This window comes from Strix uralensis, chromosome 4, assembly GCF_047716275.1.
Source record: "Strix uralensis isolate ZFMK-TIS-50842 chromosome 4, bStrUra1, whole genome shotgun sequence".
Taxonomy (NCBI): Eukaryota; Metazoa; Chordata; class Aves; order Strigiformes; family Strigidae; genus Strix; species Strix uralensis.
The window spans coordinates 43,418,051-43,444,938 of record NC_133975.1 but is presented as its reverse complement, the minus strand read 5'-3'; the positions used below and the strand labels follow the sequence as shown (position 1 = coordinate 43,444,938).

General features: G+C 38.6%; 1 protein-coding gene across 7 annotated transcripts in view; it reads left to right on the top strand.

The window, feature by feature from the left end:
• PALLD (palladin, cytoskeletal associated protein) overlaps positions 1-26,888 on the top strand; it is a 206,956-nt gene that overhangs the window by 125,665 nt on the left and 54,403 nt on the right. For 2 of the 7 annotated variants that reach the window (XM_074866508.1, XM_074866507.1), the window contains exon 1: positions 13,736-13,846. The exons of the other annotated variants lie outside the window; for them this stretch is intronic. The gene's annotated coding sequence lies outside the window, so the exon portion shown is untranslated. Of the gene's footprint in view, positions 1-13,735; positions 13,847-26,888 lie in introns of those variants that run through there. 7 annotated transcript variants of the gene reach the window in all.

Genomic DNA, 26,888 nt, shown 5'->3' with positions numbered 1-26,888 from the left:
AAAACACTGGTAAGAAGCCTAGAAAGAGATGTATGGTGCAAACTCCCTCAAAGGATTTCTGTGAAAGTTAAGCATGTAAGACTGGATGAAAATTGAAGTTAAAACTAATTTGAACAAGTTTGTTCATCCATTTCTACCCATACATATCACAAAAAATTACATTAAAAGAATTTCATAAAGTCAAGTACAAGAAGTTAGTTTTATAGTCTCCTATGATTCCCTTTAACTTCTACTCTCTCACCTTCATACAGAATCTCATCCGGTTTCCCTCTCACCATCTTGAGCAAACATTGGTAATGCAGGTGACACAAACTCATTGCTTTCAGTTCTCATGCCTTGTATCTGTGATTCAGAACAGGATTTCTAGGAAAGTCCTGCTAAGCCAGTGACAGTCCAGAGATTTAGCGTAGACCATCTTATGTGTATGATCCATGGATTCTTGACCTACTGGAAAAAAATCTGTCTGGAAATTCTGATGTCATACTGAGCATGTGCAAAGCTGAATTTTTGGTAGGAAGGGGTTTTGTTTGTTTACTTTAAATAAAAGAGCTCATGATCTAGCCAAATATAGGCATAGTTTAGTGTAGAGAAAAAAGACTTATTTCTGGCACTAGCAAGATCCTCTGACAAAACAAATAATTCTCTACAGAAGTGTTCACGTGCTAGAACATCCTTAAGATGTAAGAAGCACATTCCCCTTTTATTAATTTCAATTAAAAAACTTTAATTTCAAAGTCACCTAAAACTTCTTTGTATAAAACTTAACAAAAAAAAAGGACAACAAAAATATTCTGTTCAGATGTTTGCCATGGATTTTTTCAGCTCAAATGGAAATTTTGCAAAGTTGTAAGCAGCTGATTGCAGGTTCTTCTAAAAATGTGCTGTGGGCATCTTTAATAAAAGATGATGCTATAGTTTGAAGAGCATATTACTACTTACCAACAAACTGTCTGAACGCTTTCTCCTGTAACCATGGAAAATGCTGTGCTGGGTTTCACACCAACACCTTTGGCATAGGTGAGGGTTGTGCTGGTTTAGTGTCTCTTCGGTTACCATGTGGAGAGAGGACTTGCTGATGCGAGTTTTGGTCTGTAAACAAAGTACCATACAATGGTGAAAGAGCTCTCTTTCAAAGCATTTTGATACAGTATACAGTGTTGGAGTAGTTCATGATCCACTAAGGAGAAGCGCCAGTCAACAGTTTTTCTGTGTATTTTAGAGCAATTGCATTCCATTTTCTAAGCCAAAACATAGCCATCACCATTATATAAATGTAAATCTTTCTTGAGAAGTCTGGTTCTCTTCCTTCATTTCCTGTAGCATGTTAGCTGCATCTTATTTCAGACTATTTTCTCTTAAGATCCCAGAAAATATAAACAGAGCATAAAAATCTTCTCCGCAAATCTTCACACTAAGTCATTCTGAACTCCCACTAGGAGTACATTACCCATAAGATCAGTTATTGCAAATTACTATTGAAGTATTTTTTTTTTAAATATGTTGTAATGTCTAGGAAGAAGAAATCTGGTTTCTAAAGAACAAAATTAAGTCCGTAACATGTGCTCTAACAGCCCCAGACTTCACAATGCATGTCTTTTTGTTATACATTATAGTGGGTTTTTGTTGTTCAAAGGTTCAGTTCTTTTTCTGAGCATCCAATAAACGTGACTCCTACAAAGAAGATCTCACTAGTGCAAGTGCACCAAGAGAGCTAATATAAAAATTATTTTGTACTGCTGAGCTAATTTTATTAGAGTGCTGCTTTATTTTCTGTTTAGCACTGTCTGATCTGTGGATCTTCTATTTTGTTTAACAGACTGAGATGAGTTAAACTATGGAATAATGCTGCCAAATTTTCCGTTATAGTCAGCCTCAATTTGTCATTTTTTAATTTCATTCTGCCACTCCTCACTGTAGTCTGTGCTAATTTACTATTTACCACTTACAGGTATCACTAGTTATCATTTAACAAAGTCAGGCAGCATATATTTCTTTCTAAAACCAGACTAGAAAGCAGTCATCTACTTGCAGTTGACAGTGATTTCTGCTGCCATTCTGTGTATTTCTTCCATTTTGATAATAACATATTGGCAAATGTTTTCCAGATCTAAATACAATACAATAGGCCATGTTGACTATAGAGATGGAGAATAGTACTTCCTATTCCCATGAATTTATGTCCAACTCTCTCATACATGACCATTGTCCTTGGCTGCTGCTGTAGATATAAGTCAAATGTATGACTTTTTGCCACTCTTAACTGCTTTATATTTCAGAGTAGCTTTCATCCAGGTTTCCCCCCGGATATGTTTAAGTACTTCTGCACTGAAAGTTCTGGCAATACTGTTTTGGTATGAATGCACATGGTTTTCATTCAGATATATATATATTGTTAATGTTGCTCACATGGGCCTATAATCAGAAAAGCATGCATTAAGATTAAATGAGAATTCAATTCAAACAATAAATGTATGTGTAGTAATTGACCAAAGTCTTTATATTAAACAAACGTTTTTGGTTTCAGTAAAAGATGCCATTTCTTTTAGAGTCCTACTTATATTTAGTTGACAAAAATCTGTGATACTTGGTATTTTTTAGACATGAGAGTTATGGCATCAAGAAAAGCCTTTCTGCACAGTTATGTTTAAATATTTTATGCTACGCTGTACATTCAGGCATGTACTGCATGATGTAGAGTTCTTTTTCGTATCAGTTGTCTGTTTTTCTTATCATGGTGAAAATGCCAAGATAGAAATGTCTTGTCACTATTTTTCTTGTGATTCCATGCAAACATATTTTAATGGTCAGCTAAACTGCACAGATTACTTTTAAACTGGGAAATAACCATTCTTTGCCTGTGGCTGTGTGGCTGCCTATGTCTACCTGTATGCTTGGATCTGTACATTCCGTATCTTTCCATGAAAGTTCTGGGAGAAATTTGCAGCAAGCAGTACTATCTTGGTTTCAGTGTGGACAAGTGTTTCTTTCAGAAGTATTTAAAATGTTTAGAAAAAGAAAAATGTATTAAGCCTACAGATTATATATTGGCCAAAACAATTTGTGATGATACTTTGAAATAGTATATTTAGCTAATAAACTTAGGGCAGCAAATATAGCACTGATTTTTAAAAAGTTTTCAGGGAGTTTCACGGGACTCTTGACTGATGAGCCCAGTATCTGAAAAATTAGTAGATAACATAGAAATAATAGAATGATCTAGAATAAAGAAATTAGAATAATAAGATCATGAATATAATGTGACATTTTGAGGGAAAAAAAATTCTAAATAGAGGTAACACCTCACAAATCTACTCAAACTCTTTGAAAGAATCAACAAGAACCATGTGGATGAGTGAAGTATAGTCGATACAGTCCAAAGGTTTTCAACACAGTCCATTTTGAAAGGCTTCTTAAAAAACTAAGTAGCCAAGGAATAAAGGCTTGACAAAATATATCTTCTTGCCCAAATAAAAATAAGTGTTTAAAAGAAAGTAACCAAAAAGAAATAAACTGACAGTTCTCAAAAAGGCAGGAGATAATCAGTTGAACTCCACACAGAACCGTGTTGAGTCTCGCACCGTTCATCATATCTGCCTCTTTTTCCAGATCAGTTACATTTAAGAAAACCAAACCAAACAAAAACCCCTTCCTGCAAACAAACAAACAAAAAAAATGGTGTTCAGGTTTCAGGTGTTTAGGTACAGCAGATCTGTAAAGAATTATTTTTATCAGTTAAGTCAATGTATATTCCCATACTTTTGGCAGGAGATTTGTTGAAGTTCTGTATTAAAATAGATTATTATCAGTATGTGTATCTATACATCCAGAGTATGTCAAGATTTTAAGTCTGAGAAATATGATTATGTGTTATTGAGTATGCTTTACAATATTACTAAATGTTAGTTACAATGGCAGTATTCTTAATTTTTATTACAAGGCTGAACACTAGTACAGAAATTCAGTTTTGTTTAACTGATAAAATGCTGAGGTTTTTTGATTGTTTTCATAATTCCTTTAATAACAGTAAAGGATTTTGTGGTTTATGAATTCACTGTTCCCCAGCAGCAGGTTGAAACAGTTGTTGCCAGTACTCTGAACTTGATAAATGGTTGTGCACCAGTACCTAATACCTTCATATTCAGATGATAAAACTACTCAGGCCCATTGGGTTAATGATGTGATCTTTCCTGGCACATTTCTATTCCACTGCTCCTGCAGAGCCTTCTTTTATTTGACTGCCATAACACTGATGTGGAGCTGGACAGCACAAGTACACTGGCAAAAGTGCAGGTGGGACAGCATACAGTGTGGTTCTCCGAGGGCAGCGCTTCACACCCGTGAGAAAGGTGCTGCCAAGGCTCGGTCTAGTTGCAACTGTCAATTTACTGTGTGCAGTGGAGTATTTTAGTGAGTGGCTTCACTGAGGGAGGAGAAGAAAGAATTCAATCGTGCAGGCACAAACTGGCAGCTACCAAAATGAGAAGATGGCATGGGGAATACATATGCTCTGCTTGCTGAAAGATTGCCACTGGGGTCAATGCTAGCAATTTAACTATGTGAGTATTTAGAGAGAGAAAACCTGTACTTTGAAACCTGTTTGACCAGACAGAGAGAGGTCTGGAATTGTCATTGAAAGTCAGTTGAGTAGTAACTTTGAGATCTATGGGAGATCATCCTTTCTGCAAGGGTAGAGGCCTAAGCTTTTGTATGCATTTATCTACGGTTTTAGATAGCTTTCTTGAGAGCATTGCGAGTTCCTCATGCAGTACAGACAGACTTATTTGCAGAAGGGAAATACAGCACAACAGCAAAAGAGCAAATGTAGAACAGCACCTCAAAACTTGAAGAATGTGTCCTCCTACGCTGAACATACCTGTTCTGGTGTCATTTGTTCCACACAGAAGAACTGATGTCAGATGAAAGGGCCTGGACAGTAGCCTGAACACCTGCTGGAGATGATGGAGTTGTTCTGAAATAAACCAGTATTGCTGCCGCCTTTAGCAGTGGAGAGGATTTGCTCCATGAGATCCCCCATTTTGTTTTCAGTGACTATTTGACAATCTCATGTCCTTGTGATTTTTGTTTATTCTTAAAGCATTTCTGTATTTTGGATTTTAATGTTAGCATTTTCTTTGTCAGTTATGAATGTTTTAATTACATCGCAAAACAGATAACTTGAAACCAGATTCTTCTGGACATAAATTCTGTTAAATTTTTCCAATATGTTTCTTTTTTTGCCATAAATTGTTTGGGGTTTTTTCTGAGGTGAATTTTAGCATGGTAGTTTAGGTATGTAATGTAAATACGATGTGGTCAATATATTTCTTACCCTGCTATTCTTATTAAGCTGTTCCCTTAACTTTTTCTAGTTTGAGAGTTTCTCACAAGTAAACAAACTTGTTCAGGCCTCTGTTGAGGGCAAGAATGCAATATAAAAATACCAGAGTCAGTTTTCTGTTGAGCTGAAAATACAACTGGCTTAATGTGTTGGGTGCAGCTGAAGGAGTGTTATAGGAAGGTGGTTGTAAATGCACCTTTGTACTCTCCCTAATTATTTTTTTCATGCACTTCTGCCCAGGAGCAGTCACTATTACCCTGTACATGAGTGACTTAACGCAGTGCTCTCTTTGTTCCACTCTGCTACATGTTTTCTGCTTCACCCAAACATCCACAGGAGCTTGTAATAATGGAAGAACTTTTAGCATTACTTAAGGACTTCTTTTCACAACTTAATACTAAGGAAACATATTGAGAAATACGGGAATGCTTCCAGACTCCCAAACAGAATTAGAAAGTTGGAAGTTTAGTTACAACTTCTTCCTTATTTTGTTGCAAAATGCTGTTTCTTGACATGCTGCCTTAGAGAGGACTGTCTCACCAGACTTTTAGTGATTTTGAATAATTTTGAATCATTACTTTGTGAAGAGTATTCCTTTTAAAGAGTCGCAGCTCAATAACTTCCTTAGTCAGATAGAAATATCTCTGCTTATTAGCTGTGTTCCAGTTGTCACTGTGGGCATATTCAGTATATATTCTCCTGAATTGTTACCACTTTCACATTTAAAGAGAGAAATCACTTCTTGCAGGATTCCTTGATATTTATTTAAAAAATGACTATCACATAGATGCCTGCGATATTCCACTTCAGAAGACTAAATCTAAAAGATATGAACAAAAAATACAGTGACCAGCAGGGCTAATTCTTTTAGTTAAGTGTTCTTCCTTGCTTGCTGTTGGTCTTACATATACCTGTACAGTTAGACTGTAAATTCTTTCTCATGAAGTACATGATGAGCTACTGAAACTAAGTATCAGGCAACAGTAGTAACAGTAGGGAGTGTTCTGCTAGTGAATTTACACCGACTTCCAGGGGGTAAGCTGCTCTTTAGAATATTACTTAAAAGAGTTTAGGGATAATTTGGAAGTAAAACTAGTCTCGCTTGCTTTCTTCATGTACCGTAAAAGAACAGCCACTTTTTAAAAAATAGGTAGCGCTGTTGAGGGATTCCTTTTTCTCTGCAGCAAGCACCAGTTAAATCCTCAAAGGACACGCTGTAACCTGTTGTAAAGAACAATGAGAAATATGACAAGAATCCGTGAGTTTTTACACTGGAACTTGGTAACTTCGTTGTCCTTTGTTTTGCTGCCAGCGGTTTACACTCGCTGCTAGGGCAGCTTCAGAAGCGGTGCTGCTCGGGAAACCCCCCGCGGCCCGGCGCAAGGGAAGGTGAGGCTGCTGGCGGGGGGCGAGGCGGGAACCGCGGCTCGGGGGGGATCCCCGCCGCCGCGCCCCGCAGGGAGCCCGGCGGCCCGCGCGCGGCCCTCTGAGGAGGCCCCGGGCCGCGCCACCCCGCTCCGCCCCGCCCCGGCGGTGCCCCCGCCCGGGGAAGGGAAGGGAAGGGAGGGAAGGGAAGGGGCTCCTTACATGGGCATGGCCGCGGCCGGCGGCTGCCGCCGCTCGCCCGGGGCCCGGGCGGGGTGGCCCGCTGGAGCAGGGCCGCGGCCCAGCCGGGGGCGGCGCGGCCCGGCCCGGGGGGTTCAGCCAGACAAAGAACAGTCCCGACAACCAAATAAGGAAGTTGGAGCTGGAGGATTTCAGAATAGGAGCAGGGGGAGCTGGCGGGGAAGCCGTCCTGCGGCAGGGAGCCGCCTTCGGCTGGTAACAGCGGGGGCAGGTACTGGGGAGCAGGGCTCACGAACTTGTCGTTATCCTTCTGTAATCTTCTGCCAGAAAAGCTGAAGAACTCAAGCTGTGTTTGTCACATTTTCGCGTGTTTCTGAAAGCTCTTTATTGATTTTTGTTTATAAAGGAGGAGTCTTTGGCAGCCCCCTTTGTTAGCAGCCTGAAGATAAATGAGTCTTCCTTTGCCAGGGGAAAAAAATCCCGTCGTAGATAATTCCAAGCATTACAAAAAACACGTTATGAGTTTTTATCTACTGCAGTGTTCTGATGAAAACTTAGAAATTAGTCTAGAAAGGGTATGCACACCCTGAGAGGCTGAGGTGGCTTTGCACTTGAGAACAGTAGCAGAGAAAGCGAGAAAATGAGTACTAAGAAAACCATCCTGACAATCCTGATAGAAAAGCATTTTCAAAAAAAAAAAATGACTTGGTGGAAAAATATTCCAGGATATCAGAAATGCAAGTAAACTAGTGTTTTAAACATAGGTATGGAATTCGCACCCTGCGATCCTAATCCCCAGTGCCTTGGGGCTTTTTCTTTTCTACTTATATGGGCTGAATTTAAAAGGTCTTATGCCTGGTGGGAAAAGACACAACACCATTCACCTTTTCACTTCAGACTTACTTGGAGCAGGAAGAATCAACACAACAGAAACATTCAGTAGATGAAGGAGCAGCTGTGATCTCTGCTGACTCTGTGAAAGCTAGAACAGAGAAAACTAAATAGCTATGGGCACAAACTTCAGCAGCAACGCTTAACATACTGGCCTGGTTTGCTCTGGTTTCAAAACGTTAGCAACAGAATGTCTCCTAAATTCACAGCCTTTATAGCAAACAATTACATGCACTATGAGCTTGACATCTTGATGAAAGGAAGTAAGTTATGCCTTGATCTTGAAATTATGACCAGATCAGCTCATAAACAGCTACTGAAAAACACTTTAAATATTGTGGGGAAGCCTGACTCAGAAGAAACAGCTTCTTTATCTTTCCTGACAGGCCTCCCAATTACAGCAGCTGGAAGTTACTAAAGTGCGACTAATTGAAAGATACAATGCACTCACTATTACTGTATCAGGAGTATTAGAGAATGTGGTGTTGAGATTGGAGTTAGGAACTGGGAAGGATTTACAGGTGACATTCAATTTGCTGCAACCACCTGTGACTTTGTAAGCGCCTCCTAACAATTTAAGCGTCTGAAGTGTAGGTAGACCTGTCATAGATCCAATAGTGATGCTTGCACATGTGATTTCAATATCACAGCTGAAGAGTGTTATGCCAATTTTACTGTGAAGTAGGGAAGAAACCATGGATACAATACTAACAAAACCACAGAGAGTAAGCCTTAGGCAAGGTTATTTTGCTCTTGATCCCAATATGTTGATTGAAACAGAAGAGTATTACAGGTATCTTTGTAATTTATTTCACTAATAAAAAATAGAGAATCTGAGAAGAGTGGTACAGTGAGGAGAAAATGAAGGTGCAAGGAAAAGCTGCAAGAGTTGGGAAATTAATACAGGGCAAAACCAGCTGCGCATCTTGGGAGAGAAAAGAAATTGGACAAAAACTTACGAAATAGTTCTCCTTTGTGGTGTTAGTGAAACTGGCAGCTTAACACCAATCACAAATCCTTTTGAGTCTGAGGAGTGAATCATTTTCCAGGTTATATTTTGTTATATTTAATGTAACTATTTCCAGAGCTCCTATGCATTGCTATTGTGCAGGGCAGGAAATTCTCAGGGATTACTCGTGGTCAAAACAGACTAAGAATATGGGTACCAAAGTATCTAGGTACTTTAAGGAAACCATTGGGATACTTGACTTCTCTATATGCTGCTTGTTCAACCATCACAGTTCCAGTTTCTTGTTAGGCAGTGCTTATATAGTAGATCCACGTTTTTTCTCCATGCTGTCATACGGGTTACATAGTAAGTCTAATCAATATAATTTAAACAGTTTTGTACCCTGAAGACCTTTACTATTTTAGTCTAAAAGATGAAGTGATTAGTATTATAACAAAGAAGACTTGAGCATGCGTCACTTCATCACCATGCATGTGTGTGTATACATACATGTCCATTAAAATGGTAATTGCCTTCTCATGAAAATTGACTCAGCAATAGAAACTTCTCATTTTTGTTTTCCTCTATGTATAATTAGAAGTTTGGGAAAAGGTCCTCTTTTTATTTTTGTTGAATCATGTTTTCATAGATCATAGACCTTGCAGTGTGATTTGCTTTCAAATGGTGGTTTTAGCTATGGTTTCCTCTCTGTAAAACATAACTTTGATAGTGTGTATTGGTAGAATTGAAAGTGATGGGAAGCGTTTGCTTAAATAATCTTTCTTGTAACAAAGACATAATCCTTTATTTTCCAGAAGTGCTAAGAAAAACAAAAGCCACAAACAACTTGGTATTCCTGGCTCAGGCATTGCAAATTTCACCAACAGGAAATAACACCAAACAAAGCAATTTACAGTTATGACCTCAGTGTCTGCCAACACCAGCAAAGTTAGGTAGTACACAGGATTCAAGAGACTTTTGAAATAGTGCTAAATGCTTTGGACTAGTGCATGTTTGACAATTGCCATTTCAGAGGTATAGCTGGTCTGTTTTGTTTTCAGGAAAGCTTAATTTTGCTTTCTGGCCTTCTAAAGAAATCTCAAACTCTCATGCATTCCAAGAAAATCAGTGTCCTGTTCCTGGTTTAGTAATCCCTATTCAAAGCATTTAAATGTTGTCAAGTACAGTATGGGAGGGGATGTAATTTTATGGAGGTTTTTTTGTTTTAAATAAAAATTTGAAATCCACAGTGGTTGCTATGTTAAAGCCTATTTTGCATAGCTAGTGTAAATGGGATGCATTTCCTTTATGTAAGAAAAACAGGGAGACTGCTGAATTGGGCTCCATAAATCATAGAATTCAGTCAGCTGCATATGAATCAGTTTGAAAGCTTGTAAACTCTTTCAGTTCCCTATTCTAGTCCTTCAGTGTCTATGTTACTGCCATTTCCATCTGAGCTTAATGATGTTTGAACTGTAATATGATGCAAAGCTCCATTGTGGCTAGCTGAATACTCTTTGGGTTGATTTACAGGCATGCCTATATTCTTGAATTAATTTCCAGTTTTTAAGACCAAAAGAATCTCGTGTCATGTGTCTCCCCCATGTAGAAAACACCATTTGAATCTCAATCACAACTTCTTCCTAGACCTCAGAATTTTTTAGGTTTGGTGTGGTTTTCTTTCTGAAAAACATCCTGTTTTGATTTAAAGAATTTGAGAGATCTGGTCTTAACTAGCACAATCAGAATTGCACACTCCAGTGTAGCTTTTAATGCCTTTGTTATTTACCAGCTAGGATGCTAAAATTTTGCATATCATAATGAAGAAAAACCAAATAGACAAATAGATGACAGGAAATAGAAGTGTGTAGTTATTTGTAGTCTGGTAGCACCTGGAAACTAGCTGTTGTGGATGACAATGTATGTACACTATTAAAATACACTTTCTTCACTGAAGATACACCTGCAAGCAAAAAGGTTGCATTTAAATACTACAAATTATTCTGTAGTAGTTTAAGAACTTGACAGACTCTCTGAAGAAATCCATTGAGTTGTTTTATCTTCATTTGTTTTCTCTTGGGTTGCTGAGGATGTAATTACTTTGTGTAAGGTTTTCTCTCTGCGTTTTCAGCTTTTTTTTCCTGAAGTCATCCTTTTTAGTTTTTGAACTTTAAGCAATACTGATTTCATTTTATTTACAGAGTGGTATAAAAAGTGAACCTTCATTTTGTGAAGATTCCCAAAGTTTGAATGAATGCAGGCAAAAAACACCCTCATATGACTTCAGGCAGTTTGGTGTTTGCCTGTTTCACTAATGGCATTTACCATTACCTCTGTTAGTTCACAGAAATTAATTGTTGGGCTTTTTACTGCATTTTTCCAAAACCTGTTTGTTATAATTGTCATTACATTTTAAATATTTCATTTAAATATTAGGACTTCATTGGACTTGTAGCAGTTGTCTTTTTACATGTAAATTAGTTTTGCTCATTTTAGTTTGCCAGTCATGCTGTACACAGAGTACATACTCCTTCAACTAGAAACAAATGTTCCTGGGGCCAGAATGATAGGCAAAGTTATTTACAAAAAAGAATCACAGATCATATTAAGTTTTAAGTTAAGCATATGATCTTGTTTCCTTTCTCTTTGGATCTTTATCTCACATTGTGCCCCATGTTTGGTTCCCAGTAAGCTGAGCTTCATTTTCACTTTGCATGCCCAGTTACGCTTGTGGAGTCACAGTGCAGCAAATGTCTTGAACTAAGCTGACATGCACAAGCTGTCTTTTTGCTTTCATCTTCCATCCCCATGATGTGAACATGAGCATACATGCACCGACATAAAATTCTTCTCCAGAATTCTTGTAACATATGTGCAAAATACGGGCAATGTCAGATCCGTGACAGAAGAAAATGTGAGAGAACTCAGTTGTCTTTACTGCAATATTAACTCACTGTTATAATCAAATACAAAGGAGAAGGTGCAGTTAAGATATGTAAAGTCCAGGTACTGTTTTTCTATAATTGGCTTTTCCTACCATACATCAGCCTGTTCTTTGTTGTGTGTGTTCGATTATCTGCAGCTATTACTGGCTGAACTGTGTTCTGCTTGTTAGATAGAATACTATCCTCGACCAGCATATTTACCCAAAATCTTATAGAGACCTGACTAGTGATGAGTGATACTCTTTTTATCTTTGTACTATCTTAATACTATGTGTATGAGCTACCATGCTTCTTCCCCATAGTCATGTACCAGAATTGGAGACTGAGTGCTAGTGCAGTGCCAGTCTTCTCTCTGCCAGGATCTGACATGTCGCTCTCTCTTCTAGTGATGAGGAGATGCTCTATTTCCGCTTCCCTTTTTCCTAGTTGGCAGCATTCCTCTGTTCTCCCCTTTATGTTCTGGAGTGATCGAGCGATGTGGAGTGAGTTCTGAGTCCTAAAGAGGGCTGGATGGTGAAAAGGGGTGAAGGGGGTTGAGTAAGCAGGGGAAGTTTTGGTGCCACCTTGTTCTGCTTCGTCCACCGTAGAATGAAATTTCTCAGGCACAGGTCTTGCTCATCTTGGGGGTTCATACCAGTTGGAGGAAAATAGTTATGATGATGTTCTTGTGTAAACCCAACAGATTCCAGACATCCAGAACTGGACTGGTAACACACACTGACTGGAAAGTGGAGCCTAAAGAAGAAAGAGGAGCTCCCTTAGTTTTAGCTGCCATTGTCCAGGATGTTTAATAGTAGTGAGGTAAAAGAGCGTTCGTACACTTCTTTTTGCTGTCCACATTGCAGAAAATTCAAGTGATACCACTGATCACCTCTGCGGACTGAGCATGGATTTGAGAATAGAGGTTTTATAGATGTATCTTTTGAGATTGTCATCTGGTTTTAAGCAGATGTTTAAGTAGATGTTACTGATGATTAGTTGTGTTCTACTATTACTTATAAAACTGATGTTGGCATGTATTCTGTAAGAAAGCTCTGGATCCAGACCAAGTGGGTTCTAGTAGGAAGGGTATGAGCCAACAACAGAAACCTGTTCTTCAGTCTTCATCTCCTTGTGGCAAAAATTAAAAAAAGAAGTATCTGCCTCCAAATGGTGCCGTTAGTGGAATATGCAGTAGTAAATAATGTATTTACAGTAAGTGTTTGACACTCGGGATGGTTTTGCATAATTAGACTGCAAAACAGCATGAATTTTGTAACATACAGGAAATCTTCTCTGGACTCTGATGCTATTCTCTGACAGGTGAAGAAGACACAGGAGACAGTAAAACATGACTAAAGTGTGCGATAGTGATACGGTTTTTCTGAAAAAAAGTTTTAAATTCAGTTTAACCTGAGAACTCAGGGACTTGGTAGTGGCATAAGTATGATTTAAAAAGAACAGAAGTCTTAGAAAGCTTAGAAGAGTAGCTTTGAGACGTGGCTTCCGCAGTTCTACGTTAAAACCTGTAGCCATCCCACCCGCCTTGTCATGCAGGCAAAAACGATGTGGAAATCATGGAAACTTTTCCTACGCAGAAAAGCTAATGTAAACTTTCGTGGCAGCACTTCTGTGCAGCTGTATGGCAGCGTGGAAGAGCCTGGGATGTCTCCTCTGCTCTCCAGGCAGCTGCAGCGCCTGCTTCTGCTTTAGGGGGAATGTCTCAAGCTTTTCTACTGGCTGTGGATGCCGAGTTGCTGGAGGGAAGAAAGTGAACTTCCAGCGTGGGACCCGAGCCTTTTTTGGCAAAAAGCGTGTCAAAAGCCCCAGTTCTTGCCGCGCCGGGGGGAGAGCTATTAAGACTTAGGCGGCGGCAACAGGGAAAGGCGCTACGCTGCGGAAAACCCCCCTTTCGCCGCCGTTCCCCGCAGCCTGGTAACGCCTCCCGCCGGCACCGGGGAGCCCGGGGTGACCGCGGGACTCTTAACGTGAAGCCGCCGGAGTGGGACGCGCCGGCGGCGGCTCCCTGAGTCACGGCGCGGTGCCTGCGCCGCCGGGCCCGCCCTATATAGCGCCGGTACCTGCGGCCGCCGCGCCGTTCCCCGTCCCGCTCCCGCCGACGGGCTCCCGCAGTCCTGCGCCCGGGTATGTGGTAGCTGCCCACGTAAGCCGTGCGAGGTAAGATGGCAGGGGGCTTTCCTCCGTTCGTTTGTACGCGACGCGGGTTTCTTCAGATGGGGCGAGCGCCCGGCAGCAGCGCTGATGGAAGGCGAGAGGTTAGGGCAGATCGTGCTCACCGCGTTTCGTTCGAGTGCTGCTTTTTTGCGCGACTCTTTGTGGCCCTTTGAGTTCGCCACATCGGCTGTAGTTGCGTTCGAGTTTGGCTGATGCGCTTTATTCGCCGACCTTGGCCGTCCCCTTGGTGTTTCCGAATACGAAAAAGGATGCTGTTGTGGCGGCAGCGGCTCTCTGTATCTCTGTAGCTCAAGACTTGCTAAATCAGTTGTTAGTTTGGTAGTAAATATGACAGAGTAGTAAAATATGAGTGCTTTCGCAGCCTGCTTTGTAGGAGACTTCTGTGGGAACCCGGTGATACTCCTGGATGAAGAGTTAGTAATGAGCAGGAGACTTGAATGTTTTAGAAAACTTACTATGGCTTTTTACCAAAATTAAACCAAAGTCAAGCAAAATACTGTGGGCTTTTTTGTCCTGTGGAATTCATTAGTCTGCAGGGAAGACATATTTGGTGACCTAACAATGATGTACTCTTGTAGCTAACGTTTTTGTCGAATGTTTATCATTGAGTGTTGAAAGGAATTTGGTGTTATTTAGTAACTTTGTAACTTAAAACAGTAACGGCTTTGGAGATTTTTTTTTTTCCTTCTTTTCCAAGTCTGTAGCAGACATTTGTTTAAATTTTAATAGTGAAGACAAAAAAAGAAAAAAAGTGAAAGTTTCCTGGCAGCAAGCACATAATTAGAAAGAAGGCTGGGAAAAGTAAGACTGGCCTTCCTTATAATGATGTGTTTACAGAAACTTGGAAAGCAGAGATATGCATTGGCTATCAAAGAGAAACCAACGTCTGCTGTTGGAACATTTGGGTCAGCCTTATATTAAGGAATATGGCACTACAGAGCATACATCTAAAAATAGGAGCAGACACATTTGATGTTTCATTAGGCTTTGAGGTCAAGAAACTGTTTTTCCACAGTATTCTGTGGCTCTATTGAACTGAAACCATGATTCCTGGGACCAAACCTTGTATTTCTGAAATTAACTCCGTAAGATGTATTACATATTCTACAGAAAGTTTTATGTCCACTCACAAGTCTATGTGCACCAAAATCCACTGGAGGTCTGGGGTGGGAATAGTTATGATGGTGTTCTTAAGGAAGTCCAACAGTTTCCAGGCATCCAGAGCTGGTCTGTGATTCACAATGCATACCAGACATAGAAGGATTAAGATATAGAACTGATAACAAGAGGATGGAAAAATACATATAAAAAGTTAAATGGCTCTCGGCCCATGTCCATTGATTGTATCTAAACCACTTCGCTGTGAAAAAGGGGGCAAATGCTTGTGAGAACAGGATTCCGAGAGAGATTGTGTTGCATCCTGCTTTTGGATGGGTAACAAAACCTGAAAGAACCGACTGTCTGAAATAATATCTGGTACTAATTTTCCTGGCCAGGAAGAGAAACCCTGTGAGAAGAGGTGGAGGCAAAGGAATAAGAGTTTGAATAAAAGAAACTGGGAAGATTGGGTGGGAGGTATACAGATGTTCTTACAACTTTTGAAACTCTTAGGAATATGCAGGTAGGACTTTGTTGGAATTAGGAATCTCTCAGTTGGATAAAAACATTTCTCTCATCTTTGAGATAGTAAAAACCTGAGTTTATGAAGTTACTATACACTGCAATCTGACAGAAGTTTTCCCAAAATTGGAATGGTGGATGTGTGGTAAAGGTTTGTTAGCAGTTGGCAGATATGTCACATAGCTTTTCTTATAGCTTTATGAGAGCCAAACTTTTTTTTTTTTTTCAGTGAAAAAGTGTTCTGAAAATTTGAAGTGTGTTTTAAGTAACAGTAAGCAGCTTGATATATCAGGATTCCATTAAAAAGCACCACTGTAAAATACATGTTTTCATTTTCTCATACTTAATGAATTGCTAGAAAATTGAAAATTCTCTATTATCTTCAAATTGTTCTTCAATTTTTTTTTTTTTTTTTGGTAAGAGCAGAACAGTTATATATATATTGTCCTGGCCAAGCTCATCCTGCTGGACACTCATGCACCTATTATTGTGGCCCTATTGTTTTTGACTAGCCTGAGTCTACTGCTTTCTCTTTGCAGAGACTGTGTGATGGTTGCAACATATGAAACTTTGCAAAGTGTTATTCTACAGTAATTATTGGTTTTGTATAATTACAATTATTGTAAAGTAATTACTGATATCTACAGTTCCAGGTAGCAGAAAGCAACTCACTATGCTCTGCACTGAAGAAATTTTTGAGCTTATACGACTGCTGCGGAGGGCATGATAGTCAACCACAAACAGGAGTGGGGTTGCAGTTTTGTCATCCACTTTGTGGTCTGTATGACTGCAGCAGCCATTTCTAATAGCTATGTTAGCTATGTTAGCACAGCATGCCTCTGTTTCCGTAAGGACACAGTGGTAAATCTGATGAGTAATGTTCAGCTGTTGGTCTTTGGGCAGTGGAAGACAAAGGGAGTGGTCTGGCTGAAAGTGACCTGTGGGATGCTGGTCAGCCCTCTTACACGGAGAATTCCTTCTTTCTCTCCTGTACAGAATTTCTTTCTGTTACTCTGCTTCAAAATGATCCATGAGAGGCTTACCTTATTAAACTTACCTGGTTCTCAGCTGGGCAAAGTAAGCTGATCTTACTTGTAAAATCATGTGTTTGATGGCAAATTATTGTATTCTTCAAACAGCAAATGAATGTCTCAACCAGCTCTCCTTAAAGCAGCTACTTTGTGATTTTACTTATGCCAACATCAATGTGGACCTGTGTGTCTGGGAGCAGAGTAGAGCATCAGTCAGTCTGATGTCATGTATGTAGGTCTTCTCTGTGTGTATAGTATCATTTCCTGTAGATTATAAATACTGGTAGGCACTAGACCTGAAAGACATGAAGATAAAGACCTTTAGTTTTAAAAGGCTGGGTTTCTGAGATGAAAATGTGTGGATAAGGGAAGTGCATTGGGTGCAGTGAGAAGAAACTGAAAGATGAAGATAAGCATATGCACTACAAGTTACATAATTTCCATATGAAATGTTTTATGTTATTCTCATGTGTCTTTTCATTTGCTGTTTACTCTCCAAGAAAGGAGTCTTCAAGTATTTGAGGCTCTGCTGGACCTTTATTGACCTGAGAAGAGTTGGTGGCCCTAAGATTATATTTCCCCCCACAAAAATTCAGGGTTATGTAGAACATATTAATAACTGATAGACCCATATATTCTTGAGAACATAATAATTGGCTGAAAATCTTTCATCCTAGGAATATTCTTTAATCAAAATATGCCTGTGGAATTTTGTATTCATGAATCATCTTCCATCTTGGAAATATTCTCATTTCTTAACAGATAGCATTTCAGTGTTAGATTAAGTAATAAAATTCCCTTTGGAGTGAAGCTCCCATGCAGTAATAGCAATACCGAGCAATGATTTCACAGTGATAATACATGCATTTGGAAGAATTAGGAATTCATACAGAGTAATTACTAACCAAGTTATAGTATGCCCAGAGACTCGTTTTAACTTATTCTGCAGAAAGTGGAGAGTCTTTTGTGACCCCAAGTGTCAGAACTTCCTGGAGCATTTAACACTTTGGTATTCATATAATTTAAAAACAACCACTTACTATGCCATCGTAATTATCATAGGTTGAACCAATAATTAAGGAAATTCTTTTTACATGTGAAGTATACTTTCTGGATTAGCACATGCATAGAAAATTTAGGAAATATTTTTCCTCCACGCTGCTGTCAAGACACTTAATGCGGTCCTTCTCCCACCTGCTTGAGACATTCTAGCCCTTGCCAAGGCAGGAAGTTTGTATTTCCTTTATTGAAGCAGAAGGTGATTGTAATTAGTGTATTGTGTATGGCACACCCCAGTGCTTTCCCTTTCCACAAAGGAAAGGAGTTTAAGATAAAGAGCATTTATTTTTATATAAATAAATAAATACAGTGGGCTCAATTTATCACTGGGCTTTTTTCTGCCTGGTGCACCTGCATGAGATGAGCCAAGAAATAACTGAATCTGCTTTCCCTAGTTTGTGTAGTGTGCGTATCTCTCCAGGGATGATCTGAGTAAGAAATCTTTGATTAACTTAGATTATCTTAAACCATTCTTTGGTAGCAGTTATTCAGAATCCGTTCCAGTCCTTCCCAGGACATTCTTCTGAGACTGGGGAATTTTATTCTTGCATGTCACCAAAAAATGTCCCTCTTGAAATTCCCCCTTGAAATGGGCTCTGGATTTTGTTTGTTATCTGTTTCAGTTGACATTATATGTGCTGGTCTAAAATATAGAAGAAGGAAAAAACAATTCTTCTGATTCTTCTTTTTGAAGAAACCAATCTTATATCACAGTTTGCTGCAGGATAGTTCAAACAGAAAATGGCAATGTGGTCTTGAGTTCATACTTCAGCCTTAAAAATGTGGAAGGGTTATTTCGTTGAAGAGTTGAGTCTGTGCATCAGGAGCTGCTATACTGCATTGCCAAAGTATCCAAGTTTTGGTAAGTGTTCATAAAATGGCACATGTCTCATTTGTCCTTTTGGATTTGTGTAACATGAAGGCTTTCTAGAGAAAGAAAGACTATTATTTGCAGACATGATGTGTCAGCCAACAGAAATGTACAGGAAAAGATTTTTTGGTTTTTGTTGGCAACATGGTTACATTTTTTTTTTCCAGGCTAAAATGTAAAAATAGATTAGCATGCAAAAATCTGTTTTTGTAATGTTAACATATATACCAACCAACTAACCCCAGCAAATTCACAGTGAAGAGTGATATTCTGGTCTTGAATGCTACTGTACCCATTAAGGCAGCACAGTACCTGAGGTGTGCATGTAAATAATGGGAAAATTGAGGGAATCAAGTTTACAACATCAGTATTTAACTCCTTGCTTTTACAGTCTTGAGTGGGTTTGTTTTAATCTTTGTATTTACAAGAAAATGACTGAACTTTGCTTTAGAAGCATTGAATTTAGATGAAGATTCAGTCAGCTGAATTTAATTTTTAAATTGCAATTTAAACAGAATTCCCTCCCTATGATGAAGAAGAATCCACTTCAGAGAGCAAGAAATGCATGCAGGCAGTATCTGGTGGGCTAGCGAAACTTCATTAGGAGTTCCTGCCTGGGCTCTAGTGAATAGAAAAAGAGTATGGAGTATTTTGATTTTTTTTTTTTTGTTGTGCTGCTTCTGCTACAGAATCATTAAAAAAGTATGACCCCAGTTCTCCAGCCACACTGAGTACAGGAATCTGGTTTAAATCAAAACCTACATGTGTTACAGCAACTTTTCTCAGGAGAGCCAACCTGCTGGTTTTAGGCCAAGCTTTAAACTGGGCTTGCTCCTACCTTTTTTTGCACCTTACTCACAATTTTGAAGACTTATCCTTAAAAAAGGGTCATTATGTTCTTTTTGTAGCTGGATTTTGTTGTCTTTTTGAATTTTTACTCCATGGCTGAATTCATTCTTCTGAATAGGCCAATCACAGTATGAAAGTAGCCACTAGAAACAGAATTGTTTCTTTCAGTTCTGTGTCAAACACCATGTGCATACTATGTACATGCAGATGTGTGTAAAATATGTTTCTGACTTCAAAAGAACAGATAATGCAGATTTTTCTTATGAGAGAAGATAACGCGAGTCTGTTTCTGTGTGCATATGACTCTAATGGTGTGTGAATATATATGTGTGTGTGTGTCCATGCAGAGCATAAGTAAAAATCTGTATCTGACTCATGGGGATGATTTGTTTAAAGCAGCTATTAAAGTGCAAAACAATTTTAATAGCCAACTTGGGCTAGCAGAGCAGATTCACCAAGGCAACATAGAAAGTTTTGCACAAATGAAAGGAGAGTTTCCTTGCACAGAAACCCAGCGGTGCTGTATTTCTTCTAGCCCACCTCACTATACTTATTTTGGCTCTGAAATATAAAGCCTTTCTTTTCAGTGTTTGAACATTTCAGGAGGGCACCCTGATTTATGGCTGTATTTTGCAGTGACCAAAGATCTAGTGAATATTTTAGTACAAGTGAGGCTTTGAAAACCCCAGAGGTGGTCATACTATTTTGTGGATGGGGTATTTTCATGCAGTCTGTTTTTGTGTGCGATCTGTGTTTCCTGTCAGAACTTTTAGGGAATTAAATGAAAGCATGAGTTACTTGGTATTGCGTTAATAATGGTGAGTCTGTTGCAAGGCGATGCCATTTACTTATGTGCAAATCTGAGCTGCCTAAAACCAGAATTACGTGAAGAAAATTTAACGGGATTATTGATATCCACATGAACAGAGGTGTTGGTGCATACCTACAAATGTCTTTCAGACATTTTCATGAAAAGGGTGCCTGGGCTTCAGATGTGTTCATCAGTATTAATCAACTGACAAGCCACCCAACTCTGTATTTTGCTCTATAAACTGCAGATTATTTTCAGTGAGGAGTCTTTCCCACAACAGACATGTTTCTTCATCTGACATGACCAAATGCTATTGTTTTTCTGTTTATAAAGCTACCTGTTAATTTTCATATATTTATGATAATTCTCACATACCTAGGTTCAGTCTCCTTGCCAAATCATATGTTTATTCTTTCACGTATAACCTTTGTAGCCTATTTTTTCAGGCAATAAATAGTTTGCCATACTGCTTGGCTATGTTCTAGGGAGAAAGTCTTGATTTCCTATAAATCTTCACAGTTTTTCTATCTTCATAAAAATCTGAAGATCTGTACGTAATGTAACGTAAAAAAGAGAGACACCTCTTCTATCAGTTTCTGCAGACATATGAAATCAAATTTATAAAGTGAGACTACGGAAGTTCAAACTATATTGAAAGTACATTATGTTGTCTTACGAGTCTCTAGGATGTTACATGTGGTTTCCATTCTTTTATCTTTAGTGGCTTTTGGAGTTTCTGCTAGAGATTTTCAGGTTGTTAACTGTTTAACATTTTCTTAAGTTGTTCATCAGGAATTTCTGGAAAACTATTGCTTCCATTTTCTGCTTTGTATTAAAATACCCTCTAAACCTCCTCTTTCTTTTTAAAAAAAGAGGAAAAAAAATTATATTATCAGTTGTATTTCAGGAACATTTGTGCTTGTAGGACACAGAGCTTTCAGGGAAAAAAACCCAAGGTTAGAAGCTGCTTTCACATATATATGCAACTAAATTAGAGGAGTGCTGCATGCATATTTGTCCACAGAGAGAGAAAAAAGGAATGCCTATTAACATAAAGCCGAAATGGTATGTCAACATTTTCTCCAATGAACTTTCAGCTGCTCCCTCTGAGGTTAATTCTATGGTTGTCTCTGGCCCATAAAAGACAGCATCTTTAAGTGTTTCTGAGATTTTAGAAATAAATATTATACAGTGATTCTGAAACTCCAGGTTCTTGTGTACCGCATCCCTTCAAAATTTAGTGGTTATGCTAATGGGTAGGTATAAAGAGCCAAGTAATGTGAATAATGACATTTATGTGAATATTAAATAATACGATAAAGAAGAATGAGCAGAAGGCTCAGAAATCAGAATCTCCGCCATGTTCCCCTTGCTCTCCCACCAGTTGTATGGCTGCTGTCAGCAACCAGCTGCAAGCAACACATGAGACTTCTCTGCAGCCCTAGCTGGAACATATTGCAGTAATCTAGTCTTGATGTCAAAGGCGTGTCATGTGGTATGTGGACCAGTGTATGGTGGAACCATTTCCAGGATGGTGAAGCTCAGCACTGACCACATGCATCACAGCCCAAGATCAGGGACCCAATTTCAACTCTGAGGAATCTTTTAAGGAGGGAAGCAATGCTTTCTGGAGCATGAGCTGACATTTTAAAGGAGCAGGGTTTTGCAATTACCTGTCTAAGCTTCAGCAGATCCAGCTGGTCTGTGATACCTTGATGAAAGCTTTCTTATCACAAAAAAATGATCGGAGGGATTCTGCAGGTTTGCAGAAGTATCAAGAAATTTAGACCCCAGAAACACACACAAGTAGTGGATGTTCTGTTTGTTACAGGCTGCAGTAATAAATCAGGGCATTAACATGTGAGCGCAAATGTTATAATTATAAATTAGTTTCAGGTTCTTTTGCCATGCATGATTTGAGATGAAGCAAGCCATTCCTACACTTCTTACAGGGATCTGAATATTATCTATGGGCATGGCTCTTTGTGGAGTGACGTGTTTGCTTTGGAAAAATTATTGATATCTTTAATGCTAGATTTAGCACATTTTACTAAAAGGCAGTAAAATACTTCTGGTTTCATCCTTTTCTGACTGCAGTCTGCTCCTCTTACAAACTGCCAGGCAGTTTCATCCCCACTTTGAACAGTCTTTGAAGATTGTTCTGTAGTACTTCTGTAACTTTGTAAAGTTAACATTCCTGTTGGGTACAAACTTTGGACTTTTTTGGTGGTAGACTGTAACTAGAAAAGAGGAGTGAACTAGGGACAGTGAATTGTAATGCATTACAAAAGAGCTCCATAGTGCACTGAGGCTAATTACCAGTTTGCAACTAAAACACAGTGCTCACATTATGTCCTTTTTTGGATTATGAAGATAGATGTTTGTGCTTTAAGCATTAGCGCCTACAAATGCAAAAGACAAGGCCTGTTTACCGAGTGAATTCTTGTACAAGTACTGAATTAGAGGAACTGTTTGCAATGCTAATATTTGAAGTAACATGCTCATTGATAACGGGCAGAGCAGAATAGAAGTGGAATGCATTTAAGCAGGAAGCTGATCAGTAGTAGATGAAAGTTTGGGATGGGCTGAGTGAATTTGTATGAACTTACAAAGCTCTGAGATGCCTAGTATTTTTACTTAGTATCCTCCCTTTTCCCAAAAAGGTTTGTATGCCTGCCATAATTTCCAGTACTGGCAGAGCAAAGTTAGTTATGCAGAGTAATAGAGGATTGGCTAATTAGAGTGAAACTGGGATGTTTGAGAGACATTTGTAAAACATGTGAACAGTACCTTTTTAACTAATGGAAATGTTTAAAAAATGCCAGAGTCTCATATAGAGAGTGATACAAGACAGAAGCAGCTTGTCCAGGAGATTAAATTCTTCACATAAGCCATAATTAAATAATACTTAATGTGCTTTTGAATTAGGGAAATTGTCTCTCTGTCATCTTGACGGTCTTTGTGATAGAGGAAGAATCACAGAAATCTGCTGTCAAGCTTCCTCAGTTACTGATGTTAATCTTTGTGGTTGGTTGTTGAGATTATTCTCAAATGCTTCCTCTATTTAATTATCTCAGATTCCTCAAGAGTTTTGTTATAGGTTGTCCACTGTTTTGCATGAAATTGAAAATGTCTTTGTCAAGAGTCACTTAAAAAGGAAGGAAGCTACCAATACGATTAGTTTCTCAATTAATTGCCTTTCGTTTTGGAAAAATTAGGGTTTGCTAAAACCACTGACCACTGGCGAAGTTTGTAGAATAATTTAAGCTTTCATAGGTGGTAGAGGTAGCTGCAGCATGCTGCGCAGAGGGCAGGAAAAAGGTAGTGAAAGGGCTTTTTGGAAGATGTGGGACATACGAAAAATGTTATTTCCCTAATTGGTCTGAGCAGCAGTTCAATGCTTCAGTTTTCCTTGGATGGTCTTAGGTGTATGCATTCAGGTCTAAATTCATTTGCTGTCCTGTAAATTGCTGACTGTGCCTAATATTCTTGTTATGTGTTACTGGGTCTTGCATTGTACAAATTCCTGTCATGAATATTGCACATTGATGCGCAGATTGACATGTTGTGGGGACAAGAGCCTGTGCTAAACTGAACTACCGTGCTTTTGGTTTAAGGGAACCATTTCAGTGCCTTTTTTTAGAAAATATTAGTAGTTTTGCTGTGATAATAGTATATATTGTCCAGTGTTTTTGAATAATTGCCTTTCTAATCAAATCCTCATTGAGGTGCTAACTCTTAAGATTCATCTGTGGCATGTTTGGATTTTTTGTTCCCCAGTAAAATTAGGATTACATTTACAGTTGTTGATGAATTTACACACTGGCCTAAAAACTGAATGGTATGTAAGCAATCAGAAATAATAGTGTTGTGCATCATATTCAGCCTATGTCAAGTCAGGCTATGGCTGGGAATAACACAAAGTTATAAAAGTGTCTAGGAAGTGTCAAGTTTAATTAGTTATACCTCATTAGCTCTAAACTTGGCTGTTTCTGTTCCAGAATAAGTGTGTACACATAAGTAGTTTGGAATACCTGTTGTGGTAGAAGTATCTATTCTGGTATAATTCTGCCTGTAGACCAGCCCAACTGATTCCTATATCTCTAGTTTCCTAGTCCAAAACAGAGGAAAAAGCAGCATTTCTAGACTGTACTACCGTAGGCTAAAACTACTGCAGAAAGTTAGTACAAGTTAACCACAGTTAACTAAGTAGTACTTAGCTGGTATTGAAGGAGGTACCTTCTAATTTATATAATATTTTAGACTTTTTAAACTGTTATTTACCTGGTAGTGGTACAGTTTCTTCTGAGGCTTCATTGTGTGGTTTTTCTCAAGATTTAATTTATTTTGGCTTGCAGTCTTCTTATGCTAGTTTTGCAATGCAGAATTCATATTTTAATTTAAAATTATTAACTTTTCTACAGTTCTCTGTCCTGGGAAGAGTTGTTCTCTTTGTAGCTTTTCTGTAGCTCAGGCAGTCAAATGATTAAGTAGCAGTAACAAAGTGAGTTTAGACAGTGTAAACCATAACGGATTCTAAAATATGTCAATAGTACCTGAAATTTGAACTATTATAAACATGCATGGGTCTTCGCAAGTTGCATATTATTGCCTTTTTCATGGTCATTTAGCAAAAGAAGTTCTCCTGAGCTCCCGAGGAATTCTGCCATACCCCTTAATAGAAAGGGGTTTCTTTTCCAATTCTTGAAGCAGATGATGTCATTCATCACTGTTATTTAAATTATGTGGATTTGTATTCCATGATAAGAGTTCCTGTGATTTGAATATTGAATTAGAACTTGGAAAAGACTCCAGTGTGACACCAAGGACACTCAGTTAACATCCACAAAAAATTTCCCACACTTAATGGATAGGGACATCTTACAGGTATGAAAGAGAAATTTCTGTGTTTTCACTGCTTAAATCTGCTAATAAATGTTGACATGAAAGGTAGTATATTTAGACTTTGTGACAACTTTTTGGAGAAGAAAGTTGAGACTGACTCACTTCAATCACACTACCAAATGCTAATCAGATGTTTTCCATTTCTGTCACTACTGATTGGACTTAACTGGGGACCTGGGTGTGAAACCTTTGCATCTCCCAAGTATTTCTGTGCCATTTAAGTAAAGGCAAATTACTGAGATACTTAATTCACCTTAAAAATTACTCCTAAAGCACAAACTAAAATTTGAAACAAATTATTGTAATACATGGATGAATTTTTAAATGTAAACTTTCAATTTGTTTGAATGAAGTTAAATTCGTACAAAAGTAGCCTAATTTTCAGAGCTACTAATAACTGTTGCTCCCATTAGTTTCAATGGAATGTCTGTGTTCCTGAACACACAGGCTACTGGTTTGAATTCCTGAATTCATTACACAACTTTGGAAAGATGTTGCAGCTTGTTTTTAATGTGATAAAACAAAAAGATGATAGATTTGACATGTACATGCCCAGCTAGCATATCAGTTCCTCTTGTGGCTGCTATATATAGTAGGCTAACTTACATAATAGTAGTGCTAGGATGGATGAGCGAGAGACTTACAGTTGAATTTTTTCCATTACAGCTCATTTTAGCAGATGTTCTCTCTGTTTCCAAAATGACAGTACAATAGTTGAAACTTAACAGAGAATTATAATAACTTATTTATCAGGAACTGCGTCGTCCAGTCAGCAGGTTTCAGTGAAGTTTATCGTAACTAAGATTTGATCAATGTTAGATAAATATAGCTGCCATATTATTTCAAACTGTGTTTTGAGTCTAACGTAATTCCTGTGCTTTCCCTGACCTTTTCTGAAAACTAGCCATTAATTGAAACCACTGCTAAAATGACATTTTAGAAAATGAGCATTGGCTGATGCTAACAATTCTGCACAGGGTTTTAGAGTAAAGAAAACCTAATTATTTAATAAGTAGCCAATTCACGGATCAACAAAAATACGCAAAGATGAAACTGTTCAAGTGAATATTGTCATTCAGGCAACTGAGTCTTAAATTACATCTTCATTCTTAGTGAAACGAAGGTCTGTACTTGGCAAGAGTGTGTTAATGTTGCACAGATATCCTCTATTTGAAATCTTTAGATAGCTCCAGCAATGGAGGTGAAATTTACTCCAGTTATTCATTGTGCACACTAACCAGTTTAAAATCACTTTTCTCTGTTGTAACCTAAACTTTGGCTTTACTTCCGTTAAAGACTTCATTAATTTTAGGGCAGTTGGATTAAAACTGCATATGTGAATTAAAACATAAAGATCTTGTTTGGATGCTGCCATTCAGAAGTAAAGTGGATACAGAAACTTTTTCTTATCCTTCATGATTACAAACTAAAGGTATGGCTTCACAAACCAGAAGTGTGAGCTGTGGGAGGTCTGTCTTTCAGGTGCTTGTTCCTGGACAAGCACCACCCTTCTGTTGCACCAGCAGAACCCTTTGGGTGGCTGCTCTTTAATCTGAAGCAGTGAAGACATCCCAATTTAAAAAACCAAAACAACCCCCCCCAACCCCAAAACAAAACCACAAAAAACCAACCAACCAAGCCACCAATCCACCCAACTCCAGGGTTACTTTCAGCTTTTAATTTGCTTGCCCCTTTTGCTGTAAGGATCCTAAACTTTTGTGCCATCACAACTGGATGTGAAAGACACAAGTATTTGGGGATGTCTTACTGAGAAAGAGGAACAGAAAATCCATAGTAAGACCACATGATTCCTAAGTGAGAGCATTTACAGTGGTATTCAGTGTACTCCATCTTACATTTATTTGCTGCATACCTTTA